Source organism: Antechinus flavipes, chromosome 1 (assembly GCF_016432865.1).
Source record: "Antechinus flavipes isolate AdamAnt ecotype Samford, QLD, Australia chromosome 1, AdamAnt_v2, whole genome shotgun sequence".
In the NCBI taxonomy this organism is placed as follows: Eukaryota; Metazoa; Chordata; class Mammalia; order Dasyuromorphia; family Dasyuridae; genus Antechinus; species Antechinus flavipes.
Genome location: NC_067398.1, coordinates 621,318,473 through 621,324,880, shown reverse-complemented (window position 1 = coordinate 621,324,880; position 6,408 = coordinate 621,318,473). Strand labels below are relative to the sequence as shown.

The following is a 6,408-nucleotide window of genomic DNA, read 5'->3' as shown; positions in this document are numbered from 1 at the left end:
ACCTTGTTGTACATTTGTCATTGTGCATGATTCTATTTATTCCACTCTACATCAATTCATACAAATCTCATGTTTTGTTGCCTCACATTCATTGTTTCTTACTGTACAATGAGAGGCAGCATGATATAGGGTGTGGAGAACTCACTTTGAAAGCAGGAAGACCAGGATTTGAGTCCAGCCTCTGCCACATCCTAGCAAAGTTATTCTGAGTAAGTACTTAGTCTTTCTCAGATTCAGTTTCTTCATCTGTGTAGTAATAATAGTTAGCATTTACATATCACTTTAAGGTTCACAAAATACTTTCCAAATATCATCTTATTTTATCTTCACATTAATCCTGTAAGGTAGATGCTAATATTATTCTAATTTTACAGACAAGGAAACTGAGGTAGACAGAGATTAAGTGACTTGATCAGGGGTCACACAATTACAAATTGATTGAATCTGTAGTTGAATTTAAGGCTTCTTGATTCTAGGCTTCTGCTCTATCCACTGTGTCACTTAGTACCTTTGAAATATGGACAATCATAGAACCAGGAGCATTAGCTATAGGCTTTTTTTTTTTTTTTATTTTTTCAGATGAGAAAACATTTAGCATATTATCTGTTGTGTAGTAGGCACTTAATAGATGCTTATTCCCCTTTCTGCCCCATTTGGTTAAATCTGGCTAGGCCTTGTTGCTTTTACCTCCTTCACTTCTCTTGTGTCCATCCCTTTTTTTTTTTTTTTTTTCATTCACTCAACCCTTACACTAGTTCTCACCCATATTAACTTATATTTTATTTATTTGTTTAAATTTTTATTTTTACATAGGGAAAAATCCAACACATATTTAATTCAATTTGGATACAAGTTCCTTAGCCTTTGCCTTTTTCCAGCTTGGCAAAACAAATCACTGTTTTTGGACCCAGAACATTGCCATTCCAGTGGCAACAGATCTTACCATATCTATCATTATAATTGGTTTTGATTACTTTTACCAGTTTAGTCAGGGCTTCTTATTTTCAGGGTTAACCTGTGTGAAGGCATAAGTCTCTCTGTGAACTAAGTAACACAGTCTGGCTTGATCTTTAATAATACCGTAATGAACCTCCATTCTTACCATATCTATCATTATAATTGGTTTTGATTACTTTTACCAGTTTAGTCAGGGCTTCTTATTTTCAGGGTTAACCTGTGTGAAGGCATAAGTCTCTCTGTGAACTAAGTAACAAAGTCTGGCTTGATCTTTAATAATACCGTAATGAACCTCCATTTTTCTACCTTGGGAGGTGGAAGACCATTAACTTAATGGGGTCCACCTCATATGGACAATCATTACCAACTGTGTTTTCTTGTTTTCTGCCGGAGTAGTAACAGTATTAACGCTTGCTCTGAGGATAGCTGGTCTCTTAGTGGGGACATCTCCTTTGCTTTCAGCTTTTTGTTCAATTCAACTCAGCAGCCTTTGCTTCTTCTCTTGCTTTGTCTCAAGTCTATATTTGTGGGACAATATAAGTAGTTGAGTAGCTGTCTGACAATCCAAAGCCTGGCCAAATTGGGTTAATTGCTGGTGACACTTTCAAATACTTATAAAGGATAGACCTTTGATGCTGGAGTCTGATGAATTGAGGCCATTTGACAAATTGAGTGAGGTCTCTTCTTGGGTTGGGTGTTCTGACCAACGCCAAAGTTCTTGAAGGGCTTATTCTCAAAGAACTGACCGCTTTCTTGGCCTCCTTCTTTAAAACAGCAGGGGCCATAGCCACCTTCTTCCCTTTTGGCAAATTGGTGGGCAGAACCAGAAAACCCTGATTGACTTTTTGCCTGGATTTTTGCAGTAGTTTACTAATTAATTTCCTTGACTTGTCTTTCTCCACTCTCCCCAATACAAATGCTAAATTAATATTCTTAAAATGAATTCTCTGTTCATTCTCTGTTCAACAAGCTTCCTCAGCTTAAATATAACGATTTCGGTTTGACTTTTAAAGCCCTTGAGAATCTGGCTTGTCTATCTTTCCCAATCTGATTTCACATTTCTCCCCCTTACAGCCTGTTCCAATTCCTTTCTAAAGTCTGCTCACCATTTCAGAAATGCTCTTCCAACCCCAGGATCACCGCTGAAACCTTTCATTCCAATGGTCATGTACTATCATATATCTTTATCTCTATCTATCATCTATCTATATATCTAATCTATCTATCCTTCCGTCATTCCTTTATTTGTTAGGGCTCCCTGAAACTAAATCATTATAAATTTAGTGTGAGGAGGGACTAGAGATCTCTAGTCAGATCCCCTCATTTTACAATTCAGGAAATAGGCTTAGAAAATTTCAGTAATTTGCCTCAAGCTATAGGATTTGAATCCATCCTCAGACTCCAGAGCCTGGCCTCTTTCCAACTTCGTATTCTCTTATTTATGCATGAACTATTTCCTTTTATTAGACTATAAGCTCCCTGAGAGAAGGAACTATTTTTAGGATTTCTTTCTATCTTTCTTTCTTTCTTTCTTTCTTTCTTTCTTTCTTTCTTTCTTTCTTTCTTTCTTTCTTTCTTTCTTTCTCTCTGTTTCTCTCTCTTTCTCTTTCTTGCTCTCTCTCTTTCTTTCTTTCTCTTTCTCGCGCTCTCTCTCTTTCTTTCTTTTTCTCTCTTTCTTTCTCTCTCTCTTTTTCCCTTCCCCCCACCTCTCTCTCTCTCTCTCTCTCTCTCTCTCTCTCTCTCTCTCTCTTTATTTTTTTGTTTTTATTGGGTGTGGTAGCGATCCAGACTTGTGCATGGAATTCCAGGTGAAGAAATATCCTTTTTCTAAGGCTGGATGACAATGAAATGTTCTGTGGTTTTGGAGGGTTGTCTGGGGCAGAGAGACTAAGTAATTTGCCAAAGGACATGCCTTTGTTTTGACCAGAGGTGGTATTTGAACCCAAGTCCTTCTGACTCTCTGAACCCACCTCTTTATCCACTATACCACATGGCCTCTTGATTATCTCATTTTTGTCTTTGTATTTTCTCATGTATGGCACATGCATGTATATGTATACATAGTGCACACAATGATAAGTATACAGACATGTATATGCACACCTACCTATATATATGCACACAGAAAAGATATATATGTATCTACATTCACACACATATTATATATATATATATATACATATATATATATATATAATATGTGTGTTTGTTTGTATATCTCTTTATATGCTATAGTATATTTTTATTTACTTTTTTCAATCTTGTCCTATTCTTTATGATTCCATTTGGTATTTTCTTGGCAAAGATAACTTGAATGGTTTGCCATTTCCTTTTCCAACTCATTTTACAGCAGAGGAAACTGAGATAAACAGGTTTATGGGACTTATCCAGGGTCACACAGCTAGTCAGTGTCCAAGTATGTGTGTGTGTGTGTGTGTGTACACACACACACACACACACACACACACACACACATTTGTGTCTTTCTCTTTTCCTCCCTCTCCTTCCTTCTCCTTCCCTCTCCTTCCCTCTCCTTTTCTCTCTCCGTCTTTCCCTCCCTTCCTCCTTCTCTCTCTCTCTCTCTCTCTCTCTCTCTCTCTCTCTCTCTCTCTCTCTCTGTATCTGTCTCTATCTCTGACTTTCTGTTTATGTCTCTGTCTCTGTCTCTTTCCCCTCCTTCCTTCTCTCCTGAATTAATTGTACTCTGGACTGATTTCAATCAGAGTAAGGTGCTCCTGGTGAAGAAATATCCTGTACTAACAACAGTTAAGCTCCAGACTTGCTGGAGAGGGATATGTGAAGTTTAGTAATTTGTTTAGAGTCATAATCTGGTAGATATCAGAGACAGTATGTGAACTCAGGTCTTCTAGTCTCCAAGGTAACTTCTCTCAGTACTATTCAGTGATGTCTTATAATACACACATAAGGTGAATTGAACTAAGCTGGAAATCTTGGCAGGGAGCTTTCAGGATCCACCTGTTGTTCTATGTCAGCTCACACAGATCTCCAGCCAGAAGGCCTTTCCCTGCACCAGTTTTTCATGCATACCATACAATCCTATATTAGGACTCCAATGAGCTTTAATCTAACCTCTATTCATTTCTCTTCCAGTTGCTTTCCTCTGAAATTCTCCTATTTACCTTCTCTTTTTTTCTCCCCTCATCTCCCCCTTCCCCAACCTTTTTAACTTCCTTTTGTTGTCTTCTTCCATCAGAATGTAAGTTCCTTGAGGCAGTTCCTTGCCTTTTTCTGTAACTCCACACTTAGTACAGTACCTGGCACATGGTAGGCACTTAATAAATATTTACTGATTGATAAGCCTTCATCTTACAGCTAAGGAAATGGAGACCCAAAGAGACGGGGAATGTTTGTTTGTCTAAGGTCACATATGAAATTTGTCACAGGGTTAGGACTTGTGCCAAAGTCCTAACTGCTACTCCAGTGTGCTTTATGTCATTTTAGCAATTTTTGTTGTTGTTCAGTTGCCTCGTACTCTTCATGACTGTGGGGGTCATACCTTTCACGGATGTTTCGCCATTTTCTTCTCCAGTGAATTGAAGCAAATAGAGGTTATATTACTTGCCCAGGGTCATACAGCTAATAAATATCTGAGGCCAGTGCTCTATTCATTGAGCCACCTAGTTCCCTCCTTTTACCTTCAAACATCTGTTGAATATGCCCCCTTCTTTCCTCTAATATTGCCATCACCCTAGTGGAGACCCTCACCATCTCATGCTTAGATTATTGCAATATCCTGCTGCTTAATCTCTGCTATGATTCTCTTCTTACATCAGTCCACTCTCTACTTAGCTGTCAAAGTGATCTTCCTAAGGCTCAGGGATGACCATGTCACTCCCCTATTCAATAAGCCTTATAATCTGTTATTCTTTCATAGTCTACCCCTTCCAGTCTCCTTATACCTATATTTCTAACTCACTACCACCTCTTGCCTCCTTCCCAAAGCTCTGATACAGTGATACTGACTTCCTTGTTATTCTTTTAACAAGAGACTCATTTTCAGGCTCTGAGCATTTTTTCTTTTTTCTTTTTTTGCTGAGGCAATTGGGGTTAAATGACTTGCCCAGGGTCACACAGCTAGACTTTGAGCATTTTTACTTGTTGTGCCCCTGCCTAAAATATTTTCCCTCTTCATCTTCACCTCCTAGATTCCCTGGCTTTTTTCATGTTCCAGCTAAAATCCCATCTTCTACAGGTAGCATTTCCAATCTCCTATCATTTTTGTGCCTTCATTCTCTGGTGATTATTTCCAATTTGTCCTTTCTATATCTTGTTTGTCCACAGTTGTTTGCAAGTTGTCTTTCCCCTTAGACTGAGAGTTACTTGAGAGAAGGATCAATCTTTTGCCCTTTTTTGTACCTTCAGAGTTTAACATAGTACCTAACCTACAGTAGGCACTTAAGAAATGCTTATTGACTAACTGAGGCAGTGCCACACAGTAGACAGAGCACCTATGTGACTTGGGAAGATAATTCAATCTTTTTGGGTCTTTGTTTTTTCCTCTTTAAAATGAAATAGTTAGAATAGATGGTCCTTTCAGTTCTAAATCTATAATGATAACTGCATTATGAAATTGAGATTAAAAAAAGACTTTTCTTTTGACTACATTTTGCAGTTGAGTTTAAAAAAAGACTTTTGACTGCATTTTGGAAATCAGACGAAAAAGATTTTTCTTTGAAATAATTCTTCTGCACAATTTCCTGCAAGTCAACATTCTTCTCTGGTCCTCAGTTTATTCATCTGTAAAATGGATGGGGTTGGACTAGAGAGTCTCTGAGGTATGAGGCAGTTCTCAGTTCATGCCTTTGTTTCACTCTAGCCTCTTTGATTTTTCCAATCACATTCTTTGTGCCTTGCTCACTCGGAATCCTCCTGCTGCTTCTGTCTGTCACATTAACAGTATCAGTAGCTTCCCTGCCACTTCTTCCAGAGAAACATTTGGTTAGTTTAAAACAGATTCACGTCTTGTCATACCAGTTACTGTGACTGCTAAATCCATGTTATTTCCCCTCTTAGGATTTGCATAAGAGCATGTGTGTTTTAAAAAGGATGGCTTCGGGACACAGTGATGTTGCTTGCTCAGTGAGTGACTCATTAGGCTTTTCTTCCTTGTCTTGGTTGACCAGAGTGTCTAGGCTGAAAGGAATTTTATGGTCATTTGAGATTATTCCTTATCACCTCAGTTGTTAGTGTTTTCTCCTGTAGGAATTGTTTTTCAGTTGCTTTGTGAACTCATTTAGTGTTTTCTTAGCAAAGACACTGGAAGGGTTTGGTATTTTCTACTCCAGCTCATTTTACAGATGAGGAAATTGAGGAAAACAGGGTTCAGTGACTTGCTCAAAATCACTAACTAGGAAGCATCTGTGCCCTGACTCCAGACCCCGTTTTTCTAGCCTTGGCACTGTGCTGCCTTGTAAAGAAATTGCCTTCTAT

The 6,408-nt window shown here is 38.3% G+C and overlaps 1 pseudogene; it reads right to left on the bottom strand.

The window, feature by feature from the left end:
* Positions 1-832: 832 nt before the first annotated feature.
* Positions 833-4,662, bottom strand: LOC127547726 (60S ribosomal protein L7a-like; annotated as a pseudogene).
* Between the last annotated feature and the right edge of the window lie 1,746 nt (positions 4,663-6,408).